General features: G+C 40.9%; 1 long non-coding RNA gene across 1 annotated transcript in view; it reads right to left on the reverse strand.

Annotated features, from left to right (window-relative positions):
* Positions 1–355: 355 nt before the first annotated feature.
* LOC141747647 (uncharacterized) overlaps positions 356–26,389 on the reverse strand; it is a 97,711-nt gene continuing 71,677 nt past the window's right edge. Inside the window, exons 2-3 of the long non-coding RNA XR_012588786.1 lie at positions 3,641–3,728; positions 356–461 (exon numbers count right to left, since the gene is read on the reverse strand). This is a non-coding gene — a long non-coding RNA (uncharacterized LOC141747647). The remainder of the gene's footprint in view (positions 462–3,640; positions 3,729–26,389) is intronic.

Below are 26,389 nucleotides of genomic sequence, written 5' to 3' on the forward strand. Positions count from 1 at the left end.
TCCTTCTTGAAATTACAACAAGGTTTGGTCTCAGAATTAATTTAATTCCATGGAATAAATGCACCGGAAAATCCAAGCTGGATTTTTTCAAAAGGATAATGGTCAGAGTTTCAAAGCATCTAAAGAATAATAAAGGAATCATATTCAGGCAGCCTAAAATCCACGAAGTCACCATGATGAGAACTGCTTATAGAGCACCGTGAGTATTAAGCTCTGGGAGCTCGGTGGAATTTATTCCAATCATAAGTCCAATTATTATCATTAGGGGGACTGACAATATTTAGGTAAATTTATACCTATTTTCCAAAGACTACCACAACAGTAGTGTAAAAGCAATGCCGGCCAGAGCCTCTTACCTTTTTTGGCACCATGGAAATCGTGGACCGTGACAAGCCTGGAGCAGATGTCCTGGTGACTCTTGGTGTGAGTCAGCCACGTCGGTACTGCTTGATCTTTATTACCTAGTGCAAATGGAGCAAAGTTTGTGGTAATTGCACCTTGACTGCATAGATTAAAAAAGAATAACGTCACTTTACATTTGCCCTTGATATAGGGTGTAAAGAAATAGAAAGAATCCAGATATAAAGAATTCAGCACTGTTTAAGAAACCCGAAAGCTAACTTCAGAGAAAGATGTGCAAAGACCAGGAACAGGCAGATGTTTCTTCAGATGTTCTTAGACCCATAGCTGGTATATCAAGGAGGACTTAAATATATAAATTCAATAGCCATCATGAGAGCAGCTCAAAGTCATTTGTTCTGATGACACACCTTAGAAATTTGCGTGCGAATTTGCAAGTTTAGAAAGACCCTACCCAAACCTGCCAGGAGCTCACCTGTGCCACCAGCCCTCTGCGGGACGTGCAGCTAGAGAAGAAACGCCAGGTTAACCCAGGTTGTTTTCCCCAGCTCCCCCCAGCCCCACCTGACCATGAAATCAGCCATGGTGCCTGAGAGTAGGCTTGTAAACACGTTCTTTAACCAAATGGAATGTCTTCCCATCTCAGTTCAGGCTGTGAGACTAGGAAGCCCTTTGCGCTGGAGCCAGGCTGTGCTCTGACACTGTCACTGCTCTGTGGCTGTGGGGGTCTGCTTTGCAAGGGCCAAAACAAAGTTTCACCCTATAGCAGGACCTCAGGCTGTGCTGGCACCTGTACACACTTCTGGGGTAGAAAGCCAATAAAAAAGGATTGTAATTACCTTGTCCCAGCACCAGTCACGTCCTCAGCCTGGGCCTCTATGGTTAGTGACAGACCAGTCAGCTCTTGGTTTTATCTTAGATGGGGAGGCTTTGTTTAAAGAATTGTTCATGATTTCTGTGAGTAATGTGTTTTCTCCAGACTTCATCTTGCAATAAATATCCCATGAATCATGTTCAAAAGAAAATGGTTTAGAAAAGCAACCAAAAGCTGTACAGCTTAAGCTTCTTACTAACCATTGTCAAAGACCTATAAATGTGCAGCACATACAGAAACGCTGTATCTTCAACCCATTTAATTGTCTGGGGCTACTCACTAGTTTTGGTAAAAGTTGCTAGCAAAGATGAAATAGACAACTTTTTTTGACAATATTTGTAGCAGACCGCATCCTGCTGCAGCCACTCATGTATTTGTTGATAAATATATGATGAATTCACAACAGTCAATGTAACAGAGGAGAGGAGTAAAATATAGAGCAGGAGTCAAGAAGTTCACTTCAGGAGAAGCTGTATGGCTTGAGGAGAAGTGACAACAAATAGGGGGACATTTATATTGGGAGAACATGACCACTCACTGTTTGACTTTATTGGTATAAAAACAGAAATAGCAATAGAAAATATTGTCTTCCATTAATAATCAGGAATCTCTTCTTTCTAGCACTGAGCAATCTTCTCATTATTGTTAAGAGTGGGCTGACTGCACTCCTGTTCATGTTTTTGTTGTGTTTGTTTGGAGGGGTTTTTGAAGTAACCCACAACACTCACATCTTGCTCTGCTTTACGTTTGTCTGTAGTTACACAGCTCTGCTATAACTTTTTGGTTGGAAATACGCACAGGAGTTAAATTTCATTATCAACTTAACTTCAAACATATTAACTTTCTTTTTAAATCCCGACTCTTCAGCAAACCGTTTCCTATGTATACATGTTAGAGTCAAGGATCTGACTCTAGCAAGAAGGCTTGATAAGCATTAAAATTTGGCATTTTTTATATGAAGGACAGTCCTCAATTGTCAATGATTTTCTTTAAGTCTTTAAAAGACCCAGAAATCCTTGTCTGTGTTGAAAACGTAACTCCTGGATCCATACACTAAACCATTATTACCAGAAAGCTGTATTTCCTCAGCATTTGCAATGAACATATCAGAGACCTAATTGCTTCAAGTCAAAGAAAGTAACCAATTCTGCACTGTCAACATTTTGATCTTTTAAAAAGTAATCACGGATCATATCAGAAAAAGACACATTTTCCCTGCTCAAAAAACCCAACAAGCACACAAACAAACAAGAAAAACACCCCACCAACAAACAAAAAATCTAAACCAAATCCTATGAGTTCAGCTTTATTTTGTGTTTCATACCATCAGGAACAACAACATCACATATCTTCTGGTCTATACCTCCCTGGATGTCCTAATTAATAGTGGCTTGAGGCAGTATTTATTTCTTAGTTCATGAGATAATAGGTTATTGATTGAGCTGTGAGCTAATAGCCAAGGTTATGTCTCACATAAGAAGTGATTGTGTGGATTGAAGTTCATCATTGATCCTGTTTCCACACACTCAAGGGAACCATACATTTAACTGCCACATAAATAAGAAGAAAAGACGTTTAATGACATTTATCGACTTCTAAAGATGTGATTCCCCACCTGCACCCACCACCAGCTACTGTGGTCAGCCCAAACAGCCACTAAGCTTGCCACTAACTTATGTTCAGTATTTGCAGTTGACTGGATCTTCCCTACCATAAGCAGGAAAATCTGAAGATGGCATTGCCCTCTCATCACTGCGCAGATGCTGAGGAACCATGAAATGAATGAAATACCCGAAGAGGTATTTTAAAATACTAAAAAAGTAGTGGAAGAGATTAAAATCAGAAACTAATAGAGCCATAAGTGCAACATGGAATTGAATGGAAATATTGAACATGACTGGAAATGCAGAACTAGGTGCAACTTAGAAGGTCCATTCTAATGAAAGCTTCAGGATTATAAAATCTGGTCTCATTGCAGAATATTTCGTGAAAAGTATTTGTTTCAGTTCTATTGCTTTGGCTCTTCCAAGTCATAACATTCAGAACGGAAAACCTTATTGAAATATGCATTTCTGAAATGTGTTGCAGAAACATGGAGGTTTCAATGAATTGGTATCATTCTGCCAGATGGTTTGAGCCCTTCTGAATTGGGATATTTGGAACTGGAAAATGTCTGGAAAAAAATAATAAAAGCAAATCGAATAAACTGAAATGCCTGCTTTGTTTAGATGGAACCCAGCAATAAAATGATTATTTTATAGCAAAACATTTTGAACTGTTCTAATTGCAGACAGAACCAGTTCCTCTACTATTCACCCATTCATACCCGTATATGTGTATGAAGTTAATTAACTTTCTCTAGCCTTTTCCAAGCTTTAACTGAAATTTTAATTTTCACGTGCTTACCCAACTCAGTCAGGATTTCCTAGTTTGCATGTCCATCTGCCCGTAATTCTCAGGAACAACACTGCTCACGAAGATACGTGATGGGAACCTAAAAAGTGATTAATTTATTTGACACAAAAGCGTTTTGGAACAGTGTTACTCAGTGACATGTGCACCCTGTTTTTATTAAGCTGTGTAGTGGGGAAATAAACTAATATAAAATCCAAGGAAAAGCATCAAAAAGCAAATTTGCCTTAAGGTATAGAAGTTCCTGAAAAAAATGGTATTTTCTCCTCTTTCAACTATTACAGAGACATAGCATTTTTATTCTCTCGTTTATGTCAGTTAGGATAGCTAATGATATATTATTACCTGACCCAGAGCCAGCTTCATTTTGCATTAGCATTACTTTCTCTTCCTTGTATCTAGTACTGCTTTTCCAACTATTTTGTGCCACCCAAACCATTTTAGATACAGTTTCAATTACAGAAAATAATAGGATTCTTGAGGATGCATAAATGCATGAAATATTTTGGCATGGCTGTCCTACTCTGAAATAGCTGAAGAACCTGTCTGCCTTTCCAGGGAACGAGCTCCAGGTGCACACCTGCCTTCCACCGAGCAGCCTTCAAGGTTTTTGTGTAATGTTAACAAGCTAAATACTATCTACATACATTGGGGAGAATGTGTCTCGCAGTCTAATTGTGCACATTTGCCAAAAGTGTCAATTAAGGGCCAACATCTGCTTTCATTTCCTCTGAATTCAATAGAAATCCAACAGAAGTTGCAAGACCAAATCCCAAGCCCAGTTACGGAATATTTGTTAGATGATACTGAATTTTTTTAGCCCAGGCTTGAGCAGATCATGCTAATTAATGAAGAATTTCCAAATGGATGTCCATGATTTTAACAAAGCCAATGCTTTGGGGGAAAATACTCCACAATGTGGAAAGAAATTTGATCTATTTTGTCAGAGTAATTAATTTAAATGAAAGAGAGTGAGTATTTGTTACTTGCCACACTGTAGCCTGTCTATTGACTCTCTCTGCAGAACTCTAAAACTACGTCTTTTAATACTGAGGATCTTCCTATGAGCCTCTTTTTAGGTTTCTAACAATAAATAAAAAAGTTCCCTTTTGGCTTTGTGATCTGGATTTAAATGCATTAAAGTAATAAAAGAAATCTACTCGGAAACAGATGAGCTTCACTCAATTTAAGATTAAAAAAATTCTGTGCTGAATTTCATGATTGGTTGCAAAGACAGGTGTCAGCACAAAATTAACGGGATCTATTCAGGGATACACAGCAAAATGGAATACTACTTCCTACTTATTTTACACTATTACAACTTCAGCAAGTTTCCATGCAACCACTAGGATTTTTTTGTCCATCTCCTCTTGGCTTCATTCTTGGGTTTCTTTGGGGCTTATAAGCACCCAAGAATGAGGCAGATGAGTGATGTGCCAAACTTCTCCTTAAATACAGCCTTTTTCTGCAAGTCTCAATGAGTGCAGTAAGGTACCCGCACACTCCAGAAAATGGCGAGCCTTGGCAAGAGGTTATTAGGCCTTTTCTAAGAAAAGTAATACAAAAATGCTAAATGTAAAGAGCATCTGAGTCTTCACGGAGCATGAGAACGTCCAGGCTGAGTGACGGGATTTGGTACCAGCCAGCTGCATCAGCAAGTACTATTCTCATTTCAATTTTACGTTCTTCTAAATTAAAGGCCCATCTTTTGATGCTTTAAATTGTCCAAAAAAAAAAAAAAAATCTATGTTTATAGAGGTAAAATATACCATGTGGAGTAAAATATATCAGATAATAAACGGGGAAAGACCAGACTCTGCAATAAAGGAAAACAAACTTGCTTTTTTTAATGGTAAACAACATGTTTCTCTGAATAATACATTAGTGGCTTTTCATTTTTCAAGTAAGAGGCTATTACTTTCAACTGGGTATCAGTCAGTACAGCTTGGATATTTTTAAATACTTATAATCACGAACCTAAAAGACGGCACGGTAAGAAGCTTAACAGCAATAAAAAGAACTTAAGTGGAAAGGTAGAACAGATGAGAACCAGCAATAATGCTCTATATGATACTGATCTCAGTTTTAAATAGTTTCTCGTTTCTATGCAAAAAGGTGCTTGCGATTGTGCTTCCCACACAGCTGCATGGCCATGAAGCAGGTTCAGCGCTGTAGGAAAGGCAGGGGAGTCCTTGACTTCTGCATCTGAAATATGCTGAAGAACCATTTCTGAAAAAATGGCATTTTCATACTGAGAGAACTGATGTCTAATTCTGCCAAAATTCAGAAGAAAAAAAAATACAAAAATTAACTATAGTATTGGAGCAGAATGCAAGAGACGTGGCTGCCTTACCACCTCCTGCCTGGTGACCACAGCCCCCTCGCTGAATTTGCTGCCTCCCCTCCAGTTCTCCATTCTATCCCCAACCAGACTGTCTTCCATCAAATGTTTGAACAACGACCAGCCCAAGACAGCCACGACCTCAGCTGGAGCCTCCTGGCCCCCAAAGAAATAAATATACATACCTACAGCCACTCTGCTTTGTTTTTGTAATAGATGAGGGTTATTCTTCATCTGCCATATCACAGGAATTTTTATTACATCACACTTTTTTAATAATTAATGATAATATATAAATTTTTTTTACCTCACATGAAAATGTGATTATTGGCTATCAACTGCTACCCACTAAAAATGATTAAATGATCCCTTCTTTTAGGAAAAACAGAATTTTCTATACCTTTATTGTAACGTTGTGCAGCCATTGCTGTATGAATACACTACAATGAAGCAGAAAGCAAAAATTTCTGGGTGCCTTGGCGTAAGCCCTAAGATTAAGAATTTTCAAATGAAGAGAAAAATGACAAGTCTTTTCTTTAATAGTTTGGAATGAACTTGGCAAAGTTGAAAAAAATATCCTTAGGATATAATTAAAGAAAGGGGATGATAGCAAAACACACCATTGATTTTGTTCAGGATTAGGGAATTCTGCAGTTTAAAAGTCTGTCAAACAACTACAATTACAAGCAGACAATCTTTCTATACAATATTTTCTAAGAAAATACCCACAGAGGTGAGCTCTCTGTCAGACCAGGGGCAGTTTCCCATTTCATATGATGATTATTTTTTTTCTCCACAAAGGCTGAAATTCTGCAGGGTAGTGCTTGTGTCCTGCTGTGCAGAATATGATCACTTTGAGCGCAGTAATCTTTTCATAAATGAAAGTACTCCATTCACCAAGGAAAGTTTATGAGTGATGTGCTTCCTCCTACCATTTATTACTAAAGGCTACACTGCAGTAAATACCTTTCCAATTGCATTTCACGCCTAGCAGGTAAAATATTCTGCTTTATTACAGTATTTGCCAATTTTAGGAAATATAAATGTATACACACATGTCTAAACGCCATCACTATTGAATGCTCACTCTGACGTTGTATTAGTGGATAGTTTAGCTTATTAGGTTTTTCACATTTACTTTGTAATCTTTATCTGAAATAGTACAAATCCTGAAGTTTTGTACTATCTCTGCTCACTAACTTGATGGGTGATGGTTACACATTTCAAAGCTGCTTCTGCTTCTGCTCCCAGATGTGTGCAATCCTTTGTGCCTATGGAGTGGGGTCAATGGGCTCTTGTTGACTTAATTTCATGATTGTTTTTTCCTGAGTCACTAGAAGAAACTCCTGCCCTAGGCTCCCTTGCTTCAGAAATGCTGCCAGGAGTTAGAGTCTGTAACAAAAACGTCTCTTATATCCCTGTTTCACTCAGTTGATCATCCCTCTCTCAATGCACGAGGCTCATTCGTAATGGGGCCAGATCACTTTCATCCCTACAGTGTCACCTGGGGCTCACTTTGGGGAGCAGGATTTACCACGCAGGCCCTAGCAGGTGATCATTCGGATACAGAAGAGTTCCTGTGGGAAGCACAATGACATTTTGCTTTGCCTCCCACTCCTGCTTTGCCCAGTATGGGAGTAAGCAGGAGACTTATTTTCCCAGGTTTATTTGTCAGTACCTATGAAAGTCTTTCTCTGGAGAATCCTCATGGCATAAATACACACAAAAAAAAAGCCTTATCTTTTGGTAAAGAAAAAAAATAACCTTACTTCTGATACTGACTATAGTAAAATATAGAAATCTGTCTGTCTGTCTATCTATTTCACATACTCCTGCCCCTGACAGACATGCCAGGTTATCACAGCCGGGCTGGGATGGCTGCGTACTCCTGAAGCAGTCCCCGGCTGAGAAAGCCCTGGCACAGCCTGGTGCCACCCCACTACGTACAGATTTTTCCAGCTAAATTATCTACTCCACGGACCATGTTAAGAGCAAAACTGGAGTCACCATTAGCATTCAAACACTGCACTTGCTTAAAGGCACAACACGATTAATTCACTGTCACATATAATTAGTAACCACCATGTCGGCACATAACATAAAGCTTTTTTTTTTATTTAGCTTATGTGCAGCTAATTGGACCTTGGTTCTGAAGAGCTGTACCACAGGCGTTTCTGCTGTGAGGATCTGGTAGCTTCTGCCACCACCGAAGGTAAAGGAGGGGAGGGCTCTGCTCGCTTTCGGACATTTTCAACTTGGAAGACAGTTGTGGCATCTCAAATTAAGGATGGATTATGTGATCAGGACTGCAAACAGTATCAGGGTTCAATTTCTTGAGACTTTCTTAACGACTTTGAAGCCCTTTATCTCTCTTATCTCCAATGAAGTCCCTCCCTCCCCTTGGCTTCACAGGACCAAAAGAAAAGTGCACGGATTACATACAATATTAGACCAACTAGAAATGAAGGCTTTTGTCCTATGTGTAGCAGTAAATACACACGCAAAGGAGTCAAGGTGTTCTTTAAGCTGTTGCAAATGTTCATCATGTGTGAGCGCTCATAAACTTCTCTCAGGATTGCCGTAGCTGCAAAAATGCCATTACATTGCCTCACAGTGCAATTCCTGTGAATAATACCTACATGGTAAGGTAATACAGACCTTATTTGACCTCAGCATATTAAGATAATGTTGTGATGATATTACCATAACAACATTACGGTTGTGTTGTGATCACCATGTAACAGCAGACAATTACTACCTGTTATAACTGGCAAAGTTAACCTTGCAGTACTCATTACAACTGTGAAACCTTCATTTCGCCACTGAGGTGGTTTCACCTGAGTACAGAGCAGGTGCACGCAGACATTTCTCTGTATCAGCAACAGAAATTGTGAATTCAACTTTCTGTACAAGAGGAAACAGCAGCAACTGCAAGGCAATGGGATGGCACAGTTCTGCCATGGGGATGGAGGGATCAGACACGTGTCATAAACCAGTGAGTCTATCAATAACAGCAATGCGAGGTTAGGCTCAGTGATGTGGCCAAAGCAGACAGTTTTAGAAATGAAGAATGAGCATGACTGCCTGTTTCTGGGTGAGGTCCCTGCAGACGCACCCGCTACGGAGGTGCAGCTGCAAATTCAAACAGAAATGTGGGGTATGATTGAACCAACACATGGTATTATGAGAAATGAAGTGCAGTGGTGGAAGCCAAATGAGAAGAAAATAGCCAGCACCTGCTCACAAAGTGGCTTAGATTATCTAAAAAACTTTAAAACAACTGTGGTTTGGATCACAGTGAATAACTAGCTTTCCAGTTCAATATTGAAAAAAAAAAATTAAAACGCAGTATTTCCAAAACTGAATATTCAAGATTCAGTATTTCCAGCCCAATATTCAAAACAGTGGTGGAAGAAAAAGGCACAGATCTTCCAGAGATAACTGTCTCTAGTTCATTACCTTAATACCTTTGCAAGTATGTGCATATACAAAGAGTGTTCTGAGTGTTTGCATTGTGTATGTGCAAGAGGCCCCTCTACGTAATGGGTTTGTCTCCCCTGCACAATCGCAGTTGGAGGATCAGTTCAGCTGGGCACAGAGCCAGCATAGACTAATGCTGATACTGTAAACAATTAAGCCTTAAGCCACACAGGATTTTGGACTATAGTACATAAACTTTCTGTATACGAAGGCGTTAAGGAGCAGGGCATAAATTGTTACTGCCTGTAAAAAGCAGAATTGCTGGCAGCTCACTTTGCCCTTAACTAGCAAATTGTTTTTTTCTACAAGGATATGTCTATGTTTTATACATGACCTACAAGAATAAAAAACATTATTTCCCACTTTTTTTGTACCTTATGTAGTATCTAAGTGCTTTCCAGATGTGCACAGAGATGTAGCGCTGACATTGTTTGGAAGTTACTTTCTTGTTTTCTTCTCCCAAGAAAAATACTATGTGAAGTCTTTTTAACAAAAAACCTTGCAACACATGATATCAGTGTGAGCACGTCTAAAAAGCACAGCTTGCATTTGGAATAAACCCCCAGATTTGCGGAGGTGTTAGTACCTGTGGAACTCTTGCAGCTCTCTCACCTCTGCTGCTGAGCTGTGCCCTTTCAGCAGACCTGGTGAGCTCAGAGTGATCTTAAACGCACGGTGTTACCACTGCCGCGGTGGGAGGTGCAGATGGAAGGAGCGTACTCTGAGTTTGCTATATATATATATATTTATATACTTGAGGGATTTTTCAGCAGATTACATTTCTGGACCCAAATTCAGTTTTGGGGCTTGTGGCCATAAATGCTGATTTAAGAACACATCTATATTTGGGATGTTTTTCGAGGTGTACTGTCACCTCAGCACAGTCGGATGACATGGCTATGTTGTGCCTAGCTCACCCTGACCCGCGCAGCACAGGAGAGGGGCTCCTGAAGGAAATACACTGAGCATTCCTCTGCTTTGCATTGAAAACAGTCCACACTGGTTTTGTTCTTCTTTTCTGAAATGTACTTGCCCCGTTTCTTGACAGACTCTAACCTGCGTTATTTGTCTTCTGCACCACAGGCAATAAAATGATTTGCCAGGATTTTAACGGACAAAAAAGGAGTTTCTGTTTCTCATTATTCTCCGCTCTGCTGTACAACTCCTACTGCAAGTGGCCACTTTAAACCTGTCCTGGAAACAGTTTATCACAGATTGGCAACGGTGCGGTGCTCAGGCAGTGCTATAGGCAGAGCCCGTCGCGTTTTAGCTGCTGGCATGGAGTCAATACAACGTGACAGCGGGGAGAGAAACCTGATTAGAAAAGGTATTACTGGATAAAAGCCTTTTTTCCCCAGGATGAACAAGCCCTTTTTAACTTGCAGAGGGCTCTGTCTGAGTGTTACGAGGCTGCAAATGTCTCGGCATCTGTCTCCTGAAATGCTACGCAGTCTATTTTTTGTCTTTCAACACTTCATTACAAGTGGAGACTGATCGTGCCTTGCTGATGCTGGGGAGGTCCTCTTTGCAGCACCTCTCTGCTGAAATGCAGAAATGTGTTTTTCACGTTGGAGAAAAGCTGCTGAGTCTTCCTGAGGATACCCAGGTTGGGGGATGTGACCTAAATAAACATAAATGTTCTCTGGAAAATGTATTCTGGCAGAGGACTCAGCATGTTGTGCAGATTACAAATTGCACCCCATTTTCTGTTTTAGCTGCCTGATTTTTTCTGCTGAAGCTGTTGATTGCTTCAACTGTCGCAATTCAGAGAAACATTTTCCATGCAAAAAGAAAAGTAGCAGTTGCAAGAATTTAAGCAGTGCTGAAACACACTATTTTTTGTGGTTGTTTTTTTTATTTCATGCTCCATTGCTCAGTTTCCTACTATTGACAGATGTTGGCGATACGAGCCCTGATCTCACAATGGCTTATGTATCAAGAAAGCTCAGAGGTTTTGGTGCAGCTTCAGTTCTAAGCTGGGGAAATAAAATAAAATCAAAGGTGTTTATGTCACAAATCTGTTGGAACAGTTCCTCATTGCCCAAGATACCTGCAGGACCATGACCCATTTAGATCTCCTTTCCTGTTGTCCCTGCCACTGCTTGAAACTTCAGCAGGATTTCAGAAATTGTGTTGTCTGTAGCTTTTCTTTCAGAATCGGCTATTCCTTAGGTGACTAGAGAGCTGGGGGCTGGAGGTTCAGAGCATAGGCACATACTTGTGTGCTGTTTTCTACAAAATATTCCGTCCCTGATACATTCAGCCTAGAGCTGTCTTGTACCTTTCCACAATACTCATTTTAACAAAACATCTGAAAAACTAGGGAAGAAAGCATGAAATAATTTTAAAATTATGCCACAACCCAAGGATCCAATGGTCTAACTTTTATTCCTCTCCCTTGCAGTGATACCTGGCACATGGGCATCCCGGCTCCTTGCACCTCTGAGCCGCTCTCGGCGGGAGCAAGCTCGCCCACGCTGGGGCATGCAGAAGCCCAGGAGGCACCACCCAGCTCCACTAACCACCTCATGAAGACTCACCAAAGCTTCCAGCACTCAGTGCGCCTCTAGCAAGGTCTTATCCTCTCCTCTAACACCCCTTAATGTTGCTGCCCCAAAGCTGAGGGACAGGAACTTGCTGGCTCAGATCATCCAGGAAGAGCTTTTGTGTGTTTAATTTGTTTCCAGTTCGTTCCGTTTTCCCCCTCACTCTGCAAGTCACATTTCCACATTGAGAACTGTAGCCCGCGCAGGCTTATTCACTGGACACAGTATCTCATGATGCTATGGCAAAAAGTGTAAGAGTTTTCAGCACTTAACAGTGTCTGCCATAAAACAGAAAGCTGTTCTCAGCCATAACCGTTTGGGAGCTGGCATGCTGCTCTAATAAAAACAATTAAGACTAGGGCAATAACATATTTACATCATTGTAAAAATTAGGAAAGGGAAGAGAAAAAGATCTGAATTGTCATTGTAGAATGGGAATTTGGTTTAAAGCTCTGACACAAAGATCTTGTTTTAACTTAGAAAATAATTTTTATTTTTTTTATCTTCTTCCCTTTCCCTCCATGAACTAGGGAATAACAACATTCTTCCTGTCACTTCCCCCAACTTTGCTAGTTTTCTGACCTGGGAGCACAGAAATTATTTGTGGTGTCTTTGAGCATTTTCTTTACATACTTTATTCCATTCATGCTTGGGACATGCACATCATTCCTAAACTGGAAGGTACAAGCAATTACTGTCTTTAGAGGAATGCATGATTCTGGGGGTGATGATACATCAAAATAAAGGAGGAATCTGAGGCTGGATCCAGCCCCCATCCAAAGCATATCTGAGAAAAAAGCACAACACATCTGGAGTTCCCTCATGCCAGTGAAAAGTCTCTGGCTGACTTCCGAAAGGCTTTTGGTCAGACCCAGAATTCAAGCTCTTGTCAACAGACTGATGTTGAGGTAAGGGGCTCTGCAGCAATCTCCAATTAGTGTGACAACCTAGTATTATTCCACCAAGAACAAAACAGCCTAAAAAAACTGTCTGGAACAGGAAGCTTTTTAGAGGACTGTCTGAAAGATAATACGCTAAACATAAACACGCATGATAAATGCTGCCGTAGAGCTGTAACTGATAAATTCTAGTGAAGGATCCCCCGTTTATTGGCATAAATAGTAGCAGAAGGCAATCACAAGCATTATATTTTCCCATGGCAGAGTCTGCAGGAAGCACTTTCATTTTCTTTCATGTTTTGGACAGACAGTTTCAGTCCTGTAAGAACAAGACAAATGTTCAAGTGTACAATGTTCTCCTAAAGAGCCTCACAGAAACCTATCCTATCCTATCTTACCCAGGCTGTGATAATAAACCATATCAAATTCATCACTTCTGAGCTTTTCTGAGAATAGAGAGCCACTGAAGCCTAGCTGAGCCCTTTACCTTTCCCTTCCCTGTTCATTATAGCTGATCCCAGGACTATTCCTTACCAAGCATTTTCTCCAGGGAAGTCTGCTATTAGATAACGTGAGGTCATCGAGTGGAGCTATGCCTCACTGTCCACCTGTGGTCTTACACGCTGAGCTTCGGTGACTGTGAAAGCATTAAACAAAAGCAATGGCAATCTCAAAAGGCTATGCAGCATCTTATTAGAAAGCAGAGTTGATCTCAATATGGATAAAATATAGTGAAACATTGTGTTAAACATCTGATGAAGTGTAGACAAAATTCGGACCTTCTACTTTGAGAAGTTACCTTTGTGGGTCTGACTCATGAAGGTAATGGAAAAAATCCTGACTTCAAACAGGCCGCATTACGCTACGCCAAGGGCTGCTCTGCCTCCCAGACACTAAGATCTTTTCCACCACCATACTGAGATCTGGATGAAACCCTTTCACTCATGAACAGTAGGTCAATCATGAGACAGAGCGCGCAGGCAGCTCCCAGCACCATGAAGCCCCTCTATGTGGGAGAAAACACTGAAGCTCTCAGTCACTAAAGGATGTTGTCAGCAGTACAGCTCAAGCGAACAGATGATGAAGGCAAAAGAGAGAGCCCCAGTGCAGCCAGTGGAGGCAGGGGAACATGATTTCCAATTGGGTTAGTACAGTCTAAGCTTTTCATTTACCACTGCATGAGGTAGCCCACCCATTTATGACAAAAACTTGTTTAATGAACATTTGGCTATCAGGTTTCAGACATAAATATGCCTGTTCAGACTCCTCCTAATTTAAACAAACTCTCGGGAGCGTGATCCTACCCTGAATACACCACAAGAATGAGGAGAAAGGCAGCTGACACTGACTTTTATAGATGCTCTGAAGGGGGAGAATCCGGCTCAGTGATCAATGTCTATAAAAACAGTGGTAACCAGATGGTTACTGTCCCTGTCCAGTCTATCTCTTGGCTAAAAAACTTAATGGCTCAGAAAGGCTGAAGATACTTTCCTGAAATCCAGTGGGTCTGATCAAAGGGATTGGGTAAGTAAAAAATTAAGCCCTGCTTTATCTGCTTTCTTTTTACATCCAACATCAAGCCACCACCTTTTTTACTGTAATGTTTAAAGCCTGAATATCTAGCCATATTTAATCTTTTTCTAGCTCCTGTCTGTCACCTGAGCACTTTACATTACCACTCACACAGGGAGACAGATCATACAAGAAAGACTAAGACAGCAAAAAATTAAGCCCATGTACCCAGACAGCCCCCATCTGAGACATACCTGTGTTGCTTCCCCTCTTTCTAGTGAGCAGGAGGTTGTTGGGACACGTCTCGCAGCCTCTCCTGCTTTAGGACCATCAAGGGGATTGCAAGCACATTGAATTTTGGCTGCTCAACAAGAGTGAGGAAGTCTCCATAGAAATATTTTTAAAATGCCTGACATCTGGCTTCAATTAAGTTTATCTGCATTAATAAAATACATTTCTCACTCAGTGGGTAAGGATATTTTTTAATCTTTTATACCGTCATCCAATAAGCCTGAAAACTGATAAAAAGTACATTCATGTGCAAATCAGTCCTTTTTCATTTCCCTTTACTTTTTTTTAATCCTACTTCAATATTTTAAAACCCAACATCTTTTGAGTCATGTAAATAATCCCTATTGGCATTGCTGACGACAAACGTACAAAAGTAAACCGTCAGCCACTGCAAGGGAGAAGATATGCATCAATGAACTGTGCTGAGATTCCGAGGGCTGATAATGACATACGGAGCCTTTCACGCTTTGATCATCAGTGTGGATCTGCAATACCCAAACTGACCTACTGCTATAATCATGTGGTAATTACCTGGTTGTCTATATTTGATTGCTGGGCTCTTTTTATCCCGCAGTGGACAGGTATTCTGCTTGCTGGCAGTACCTGTCTTCTTCCTTGCTATCAATCTCAACCATTCAGTTAAAACTAAAGAAATTATTCTACCGCTCTCCCAGGCTCTCTTCCTAAAAGGTCCACATCACTCTTAGAAGGTAACACTTTACAATGATAGCTCACTTTTACTGTAGTCCTTTTTCATCCACCATAACAGTGAAGGAGAATGAAGTTGTTTAGTGGGAAACAGGAGGAAAGAAATATATTTCTAATTAGAGACTGTGTTTTCAGTCTCTTGCAGTAGAGTCTGATGGCAAAAACACAAACAAATGGGAGACAAAGGCTTTCCAAGTTCTTTACAAACATCAGTTCCAAATATCCTACAGCAACTTGGTGAAGTCCTCATGGATCCTGTCTATATGGACATGCAAAAAAGTTGTGGTCCAGCTTGTGCCTGCTGAGATAGTTGATCAGGGGTTGTGTTGTCCCTCTCTAGAAACACTACACTTCGATGGCAACCTTGTCCATCATTATCCCTCCCTGTTCCCTTCCTCCCCCAGGAAGGGTATCCAGCTGACTCCTAGTACTTCTCTGCTCACGTGCTCTGAAGACTTTTACCATGTAACACTAGCCAGGTTGTAGCTCCGAGTGATTTGCTCAATTTTCACAGCTCAAATAGGAGAAATCACAAAGGATATTCAGATCTTTTCACCCCCTTTTCCCTGCGAAACACGGCTTTTGAAGAACATGCAAATTGTCCATTCAGATTTCCTGGTAGAGGTAAATATATTTGTTTTCTTTATTTTATTTCCCTGATCTTTGTTCAATGAATCCTACAAGTGCACCAAAGTGTTACTTGTCAATCAGGTCATCAGCTTAGAAAATGTCTAGCAGCAAAGACATATAAAATGAAGTATCTACAGTGTAATTTTCTGATCAGTCTATTAGACATTTATTCATTTAAACAGTTCATGCATCTGTTCTACTATGTCATCTGGCAACTTCAGACTTCTGAAAATTATATTCTTTCACCAGATATAAAGTCTGTAGCTCTCATTAAAATATTCATGACAAGAAACATTTTAGTCAGTTGGTGAATTCCTATTACAATTAAAACATAAATCACCACCATGCCATTACTAAGGTGTGGGAGAACTTGATGGACTTGCAGTAATTTATGAATAAATACAAAGAATGGGAACATTGCAATAAGCTTGAAGCAGTCAAGGGCTTCTTCTATGTAAATCATAATTTGTGTGCAGATAAGTCTGTAAAGGATTTTGTAAAGAAAATTTTAAGACAATGAAAACAAAAAATCCAATCCAGTTACAAACGAACTAGCCTAAGTACTGGCTTAGTGCTGCAGGGAAAGCAGTACGGAGTGCAAAAACCATCCAGGTATTTAATTAAAATAATCTGACTATTCTACTTAAAAAAAGATTTTTCTAGACTTGAGTCAGCATGTTCTGGAGTAGGACAGTCCTTTAAATGTATTTGAAAGGAACAGAGGAGACACAATAGAAAGGTACCTTTTCCATGACAAAACCCAAAGATTTCACCTGGGACCTGCCATATAGGGAAGTCCGGGACGGACACTTCTTCCACAACCACATATCCTTATCCCTGTATTATCTGCTACAAGAGTGACCTGAATTAAAGCCACAAAAACATGAATGAACCCATTTCCTGAGTTTGATCAAAAGCTCAATAATTCTGTAAAATCACTTCATTTACTCCTGGTGTTCAGCTCAGGCTTTTGGCAAGGCTGGTGCTAAGATAAGTATACAAATTGATTGATTCAACAATCTTTAAAAAAAAGACCCAGAAACACTCAAAAAAATCCCCAAACAACAAACCCCAAAGCAGAATTACTTTCCTTTATTCTTTTCCATTAGAGTACAGATTCCTTTATAAACCAGATTTTTTACAGTTTTACCCAGTATGTAGCTATCAGTATCTTAAATAGTAGTTTAAAAATCCAACTATTTTTACCTAATTTAACTATGCACCACATCACAATGATTATAGATCATTTCTATTCTCAATTAACCTTGGGGAACATTTAGATAATCTTTGGGAAATGCTCAGAGGACTATGGAAATCTCTAATTTCTACATCAACAGAGGGCTTTGCATGCTTGGTTAAGTCTGGAACCGCCTGTTCCTAATTTGTTTCTCCAGATGAATATTTATCTGATTCACAGACTGTTTCACAGATGCTTTTAAATGTATTGCCATCAAGGAGCCTGGATGCAAAAAAGAGAAACTCCTATTTTGCTTTCCTGTGTGTTACTAATAAACCATTCAGTTATTTCACTTTCCAGTTCTGCTTTCAGTAACGGATAGGGCCTAACCTGAGAAGAGCCCATTCATTTTGAGACGGGTATTTAGTTGCTAAAGAGCAATTGTCTGCCGCAGTATTAGCGCGGGTGGGGGACTTTGCTGTAAAAACCATTTCTTGCATCTCTTTTCATGTTGACTGGCAAGTTCCTGACTCTGAACACTGCCGGGTTATTATAGCAGAAAAGTTGGCAGGTTTAGCAGGAAGGTAGAGTAATAAAAATAAAAAGATCAACAGGCATGGAAAGAGAAGTGACAAGGCAGAAAATGCAAATAAAACGGAACAGAGACCTTAAAAAGAGACGATGCCAAATTATCAGTGGCGGAGTCAGTGGAGTTACCCTGCTTGCGCTGGCTGAGCCTGCCCATCCCGGTGAATCTGTATGCAAAGCCAGCCACATGCAATTGATTAATTCAGCTACTGTTATAAAGTAGAAAATAAATTGTTCCATTAAAAAAATATATTTTAGCATCAGCTATGATCAGTGAGCATCTTTCTCTGATTTTTCTCTACTTTCCATTTGCCATGAATCCTTCTCCAGCTCCTTCTTGGAATCTTCCAGGACATCTTAATTACCCACGGTGAGCAATTGCCACTGAGCTGTGGGCAAAGCAATGGACCAGTTTAAAAGTACAGCGGCTCATGTGCAATTTCTGCTGCTACAGATTACTGCATTAAAGATTACTAGTCACCCAGAAAATCCCAGAAGAGAACATCATCATGGCTTAAACTGAGTATGAAAATTGTAGGTTCAAATTTTAATGTGTTTGTTATTGGATTTGATTTACCACAAGAGACCCAGAATAACTCGTGTCTTATTTGTTACTCCACACACAGCTGTGTAGAAGTCTCAGACACTGTTTAGAGAATGATTATAAATAAAGCTGTCAGAAGCCTGTCCCCATAGGGCCATTCGTTTGTCCGTACAATGACAATGTTAATACTCTATTTTCAACAGCTTCTTTCCATAAGTGTGGACATGATTTCCAGCTCATATGAAGTCCGGACAGCCAGAAATTGTAGCCAGGTCCTGTGGTGCCATTTATCCTTGTCATTACATCCTCCATGGTTAGGAAGTAAAGATCCAGCTGCCAATTAAAGCAAGAGTAACCCTTAAAATAGATTAGCGCATGCCTCAAGTTATCTCTGCTCGGTGGCCTAATCCTGCTCCCAGGGAATTCTGTGAAAGCTGCCTGACTCCACTGAAATCCTCTCCTGCCCAAACCAGGGCAGCTGCGTTAACACAGCTGAGGCTGGAAAACCCGTGCTGTAATGGGGGCAGGAGAAAAATCAAGGTTATTCTCATCAATGATTTGAAGGAAGCACCCAAGTGCCATGGGCTACATACTGGGATGTACCCAGGAGCAGCAGATAAGGACTTGGCCCTTTTTCAGTGGGTATAAATGCACTTTCAGCTTTATATTTATAGCCCAATATCATGAAAGCTGAAACAGGGAAAGCAATGACTTTTTAAAATGAGAATAGTTGTTATTCATTCTGACTCTCTGGATTTGTAATCAGCTTTATCAATTTAATTTTATTTATAGTACGTTTTTTGACAGCACCTTTCTCAGATTCAGAGACAGCTGAACTCAGTTTATTAAAGCCCTGGGTGTTCCTCATGCTTGATTAATGAAAATATCAATACATTTTATGGAATTTAGCAAAAGCAGGAAATTGAGATTTTTGGGAAGGGAGATAAAGCTGTTAGACCATGCAGAGAGGACTACTGAAAATGCTAGGAGAAAAGCCAGACCAAACAGAGATGAACTTGCCAAGAGAGATCAATGAAGAATAAACACTATATGCCTGATAACTTGGAAAATGAAGTCAGACAACGCAGCAGGCTATCTCCAGCAGTGCCTGCGTTTCTGAAAAGCTTGACAAAGAACTGGCAGCGTTTCAGGATTCCCAGAATATGTATCCACTAATCACATACAAATAAGTGGGTCGTGAACACATTTAAATCAGTTTATCTGTGTAAGCGCTGTCTGCAAAGCCTCTCTGTTACGAAGCAGTGGGACTCTGCTGGCTGGCTCAGCTGGGGCTGGTGAAGGAAAAGGAGTTCCTCCATACCAGGAGTCAGGTCACTGCTGCTCTCTGGTGTCATTGCACTCGTCCGTTCCTCTTGAGCCACTCGTGCTTTCTCATCTGGTATTTATAGCTATTTGTGGCAAGGGGACTTGGAGAAGCCAAGCTGCCCTAGTGGCAGTGACAGTCATCTACCCAATCCGTTTCAAAACTAAGAGACGCCATGACTTAAGGGCAAGAAATGGCAGTGTGATGGTTACCTGCAGACACTCACTGTCGGCGCATGTACCTGCATGCAAGGGGATGACACAACTTCGATCCCTCACCCTGCTCTCACCTCATGTCCCCATTTAAGCCAGTGGGACTTGCTCAAGTGCCTCTGAGTGAATTTTAAGTGAATCTTAAAACACCACACATCTTGTGTTGATCCCCTGGTTTCTCACTGCCAGACAATCCAGGATTGCCTCTTGGCGGTCGCAGGACTTTCATGGCAGAGGTGATGGGGACAACAAAATGATCAGAGGTTTTATTCAGCTCTATAATTTCCACAATGAAGCAAAAAATTTTCATTAATATTTGTGGATCTGAAACAAATCATACACTTTTGAAACCAAAAAGTCTCATCAATATTTGTTGATCCAAAACAAACCGTACACCCTGTTTATATGATACATATATTTACAGGAGAAATCTAATCTCAAGGGGATGTCATGATTGTGAGGACATCGCACTTTCCTTCTTCTTCAAGTTCACACATTCGACCTTCCCTTGCAGCATACTAAATCAATGCATGCAAATCCTTTTTCACAGCTCTGCTCCCATTTAAGTCAATGGCAAAACTCTTAGCGAATCAAATGAGGGTATAATTAAGCCCTCACATTTTAGTAAACTCCATGCAAATAGCTCACAAACCTTTAGACTGAGTAAAAATTTGGCATGTAAATGACGCAAAGCATACATAAGAATGCGCAAAATAAAAAAGCAAGTTTCACATGCATTTTGGCCAGGTCTAATCATCCATCTACTAATCCTACTGTTCCAGTAAAGAGTTATATAAAGTCTCCTTAAAGCAAGTCACCCCAGATTCAGATCTGCCTCTGAACAAATACACTGCCTACAGCCCTCAAATTCAGGATGACTAATCTGCAAAAGATCAGACTGTCCCCTTTCTTCATACTGACACTAACTTTCTCAACAGCAAATTCCCTATTTGCGGATACAAATATCTGTTTAATGCGTGGCTGCAGTAGGTCCAAAGCAGACGAGATAACTCCAGGATTACTTCTGCAGAGTCATTGCGCAAAGTGGCTGTCCCTAGTGGTAGGGGAAGTTAAATCTCACGGATGATGCCCCTGAGAATTCAAAGGACTTATATTTAAAGGTACTGAAGGGGAAAATAACTGGCCCTAGTTTAATGAATCTGGCTAGCAAACAGCAGAACTGGAGGTTTTCCCTATAGATTCTGCCCAGCGGGGCGTGTGAGGCCTAGGGAGAGGGAACAAGTACCCAGCAGGTTTGTCAGAGTCACTAGAGAAAGCATTTTTCCCCAACTCCATGGCTGAAAGTGGCATTTCAGGAAAAACACGGTTTGCTCTGATTTGGAAACCACTATAAAACCATTGCTTGCCAGACGCACACACAAGCTTGTAATCCTTTTGTAAGTATTAGCTTTGGAAAATGGCTTTAAAACATCTCCCAAATCTTTGCAAACTGAGCTCGGGCTCTGTGGGAGAGCGCCCTGGATGCCCTGCTCACCATCCTCTTCATGTCATTTACTGGTTCGTCCCCTCCTGCTGCAGTCCTCAGCCTTCCTCTGCCAATGCTGCCACACCGAGGGGTGCCACATCCAAGAGGTAGTGCTGTGGTCAGGGATGGTGAGCTGCTTTCCTGCAGGAAGCCCCCGCAGGTACTGCTGAGCCTGGAACTGCAGAGGTGGGATGCAACTCTCTCCTCAAAGCGAGTGCAAGGCAATCAACAGGAATAAGAGTTAAAAATTCTGCTAAAATGAAGGACTGAAAAGAAAAGGAGAAGGAAGATGCTCTCCTAACAGGGTTGCCTTCTCCAGGTATGTCCCCTGAAGCAGCAGTCTAGAGCTGGGGGCTGTGCAATGCCCTGGGGTGCACAGCAGGAGCTGCGTGGAGCTGCTTGCTCCGCTTTGCATCCCTGTGCTGCCAACAGTGGGGCTTCCAGCAATGAAATCCAATGAATGGTGTCTTAATCTGGGAATCTGGAAATCAGGACAAATCTTTGTGCAAGTCTGGACTCATCTTACCACTGTTTTCCTTCTAAATCTGTTTTGTCTTTCAGACAGGAAAAAATCTGCTGGAGGGACAATTTTGCCATGTATATGAAAAATCCTCCATAGAACCCTGGAGGATGTTCTACATCCTAATAAGCAAAAAAACTTAGATGAAAGTGTGAAAGTATCATCTCTCAAGGGATGTTACAGGCATAAATACCTTCATAATGCATATGTATCTGTTTATGCATGCACATCTGGACATACACACATATAGACATTTGTGCATGTTTTAAACATATATATGTATGTATGAAAGCAAGAGAGTTATACAGAGTAATTTTACTCTTGAAGTGACACATAGAAAAGCAAGGCAACTGTCAGTAGAGCTAAAGAAGGTAACAGAGGCCACAGAACCACTGGAAAGCTTTCTGAGCTCTGCAGACGTAACACCCACCACTAGAAAACAGATCTTCAGATTTCAGACCCAGACGAGCATGAAGGGTCACCAGCATGACACTTGTGACACCCGTTCAGCGGTGCGGAGGAGCGCAGGCAGACAGTGCCAGCCTTTGCCGGGTGCGTGGCACACAGCAGCTCCTGGCGCCTCGGCCGGGGGCTGTGTGGGTAATGCCTGCTCTCGGGAGCGATCCCACAACTGGCGCCGGGTGTACGTCAGAAGCACCAGGCGAGCAGCAGCGCTACGATCCCTGCCCCCATTACACACAGATCTAGTAACCTACTTTGTCCAAAAAAAAAAAGCACTGAATCAGATGGGGCAGCTGGGGACCACAGCAGCAGCTATCCGTCTGCTACATCTTTGTGCTGTCACTTCACCCAGCAGACGTGCAGCGTAAGAAGCAAGGCAGGGAAAAACTCTACCTCTGCAGAGAGACCTTGCTGCTGCTGAAGCCTTTGATTTATTCCCTGCGTGAACATCAACTTCTTTTGCCATTGCAGGATGGCGTATGAGCGAAGGTCTGATCTCCTAGTGCTGTCACCCTTGTATAACCTGCTGTCGTCATGCCTCCTGTGAAGCATGTCATTGTGGGGCAGAGGACAGGGATGCTCCTCTGAACTGATGTGTCAATGCAATTTAAGCATTTCACAGCCAGATCCTTGGCACAGGCTTGGATGGAAGTCAGCGATGCTGCACTGATTTACATCAGCTACAATTTGGGGCTACTTTATTTTTGGAAAGATGGACAAGATGCTCAGAATTAGTATTCCCTAATACATGAACAAAAGGACCACTCAAAAGCCAGTACAGGGATCGCCAGGGAAGTGACCCCGAGAGAGCCTGGGGTCTTGGCTACACAAGCTGGTGACCCTCAAGTATCTGTTTCCAGATACAGCAGGCAGGCGTCATCTCCCTTCATTTTATATGTCCAAGATACAGACATTTACATGCAATCTGTTTTGTAGCTGTGCTCCCTTAAGTCAATGAAAAGAAACCAGACCTCGTATTTAAGTCTTTCCTCTAGGATGAAATGACTTGCATCCTGATGATGACTTTTAGGACAACTTCAATGTAGCCTGAATATGAAGTATTCAAACTTAATTATACGCACCGAAGAGCAAACAAGACCATCTGAACACAAACACAAGCTTTCTCCCACAGTTTTATTTCCCAATGACTCACATTGAAAGGATATTGTTTTCTTTCAGGCATTAACTGTAGAGATATAAAATAAGAAATGAAATTTCTGGACCAGAGCACCTATGCCAGTGAACGGGTTTCATTTGTGAGCAAGCAACAAATTGTTCACTTCATCAGTGAGACCTTTATTATTACAAAAAGATACTACAATGGCTGTTGCAGTGGCAAGTCATACAGCTCATGTCCTTTTTAGCTTGTGTACGACCACTGGGTGAGCTCCCTATCGAGGTGCTTCGTAGCCTCCTGAACACCACACAAACACCACTGCGACAGTCAGACACACAGACACACATTCAGTCATCTTAAGCCCACAGAGAAACTTGACATTTCTAATACAGCTATACCACTGATTTAGCAAAGAGAAAACACTTGCAGGTCTTTCCTCTGCCTACAGACAACTTCGCCAAGTTGGAGGAGCAGAGGGCTCCTTCGCCTGGCACCTGGATCAGTGATGCAAAAGATGTGTTCAAAACCCTGTTGCAATTTCCAGGGAAGCTTGAAAATTCTCCAGGGAGGAGAAAATTTCTGCCTCGCAGATGCCCTGTCATGTGCTGCAGGGAATTATTCTCTGCAAGCTTTTGGACTGTGGCCTGGTTTCATTTTTTGTCTGTCTGAAGATATTTATTTGAATTTGCAAACAATTCCTGCATGTGCTAAACTTTTGAACAAATTTATTATTTGCAAACTTTTTCCACCTGATCCTACTGTCCACATTTGATGTGATCTGTACAGTCAGAAGCCTATTTTACAGTAAGCAAGTATTTTGGTGTAAAAAGAACTCTATAAAATGCATCCTATTAGATTCATAGGAAACAGACCCCACTGTACATGGTAATCCCTTTTTGTTGTAAACAAGCATAATTTCTAGCGTTTCCAACACCACAGACCACATTTTCAGGAAGTGTTGGTCCACATGGTTGTAACCTACAATACAGCCCCAAAACTGTATAGCTTTATACATATGTTCTTTTATTTATGCTGACGATGTGGGAAGTAGGAAGAATCCCTTTCCGTGCCTCAAAATCATGCACCAAGATATTTTTTTTCCACATCTCTGCCTGCTCTAAATACAAGGAAATTTATGAGAAATGAGTGCTAATCAGTTTTTCTTGCAGAGTTTTTTCACACTTAGTGATCCAGGACAGTTTTTACCCATCTGCTCACGAAAACACCCTTCCTGGATGACAGCTAATTAGGTAATATAATAGTTTATCCTTCTAATGTACTGATTTACTTAGTGAGGCAAACAATATGCTTGTGTATTTTTCATGTTGTTTATGTAACTGTTTGCACATAGATTTTTCAGTTACTGTGAAATAATTATAATGATATTGAATTAGCACAAATGTTGCATTTTGCAGCTCAGGAAGCATCGCCTTTTGATTTCAAGGGGCAAAAAGAAGTGGGAGGATGCTTAAGCATTTGAGAATGAAACACACTCATTAACAGTAGCTCAGTTTATGAACTTCAGAGGTTAAACATTAGCTACAAAAAGTCTTTTAATCAAGATGGATCAAGCCTCTCCACTTAAATGCATTATCCAAATTTGCAGTCATCTCTAGTTAATGAGTAAATCTGAATTAGCCTTTCAAAAGAATTAAGGGAAAAGAATCAACCCTTTGATGGTGTTTGAAGCACAAGTTAGAGTAATTGAATCGATGTGTTAAATCTGAGATGAGATCTTTTAATCTGTAAACCGGCGATCGAGAATTATGTGGCTAAAACTAGATGCAGTGGTTAATTTTGATAAATTATTCTGTATGGGGAGGTCCCCCACAGTAACAGCTTATCTGAAAGCAGAATTTGCTTGTATTTACCTCACTTGAAAAAGGAATAAGTAGAGTTGAAATATGCCAGTTCTTCCTGTTACATTCCTCTGTGAATTCAAGATTCCTTTCGTCCTTTAGGTTCAAGGCTTGCACATGAATATGTTGTAAAAACAAGACCTTTTGAGCAAGTCTCCCTGAGTCCACCAGGGAGGGATAATAAAACTTTTATCGTTCCATGTTTCTGGGATGGGGTCACTTAACAGATAAGCTCCCTGCATTCACTCTGTAAACCTAGTCTGGAGTTCAACCAGATCATTAAATTGGGAAAATCCTATAGTAGAACATTAGGAGAAATCCTGTCTCCTCAAGGAGTAGTTTAACTGGACCTGTTTAAACATATAATGAACCAGATCGTTCAAAATCCTGTGAAGATGATACTCTGCACATGCAGGTGTATGAGGACTGGTACATAAGAACTCTTTGAGCACTTTTCCTACCAGAACAAGTTGCTAAAGGAAGAAGTCAGTCTCATGGGGTCCTTGTATTAGTCCTAGCATCCTGGCTGCCTCCTCTGTGTGTGAAACTGCCTTTGAAGCAAAGACGACCTTACTTTTGTTAGAAATTTCATTAAAGGCCAGAGTTAATTTCTGTAATTAAGATATGACGAAACAACAGCCAAACATTTTTTTCAACAAAATGGTAATTTCAAAGCTATCCATATGCTTGAATGTGACCTGTAAAACCACCCACCCTTTTAGGTTCTCCAAGTGCAAGTGGCTTTACTCGCTGACAGAGCTGAAAGGACAAATAAAGTAGGCATTAAAACCCAGCTCTGAAAGAAATACAACCATGTTCAAGAAGGGATAACTGTTTTCTTTTATGGCTCCTGAAAGCTACGGAAATGCACAAAACATTTCTGAAGTAGGAGCTCTCTAAAAACAGTGCGTTAAATCTGCAAATCGAGGCTCTTACTCAAACTGAGATACAGAAAAAAGTCAAGTATGAAGCTGGCGAGGGTTGTTTTAGCCACAGTAGGGATGGAGGTGCCGCACCGCCACGCTTAGCCCCAGCTGTGCACCGGTG

The sequence above is a fragment of the Larus michahellis genome, chromosome 8 (assembly GCF_964199755.1).
Source record: "Larus michahellis chromosome 8, bLarMic1.1, whole genome shotgun sequence".
Taxonomy (NCBI): Eukaryota; Metazoa; Chordata; class Aves; order Charadriiformes; family Laridae; genus Larus; species Larus michahellis.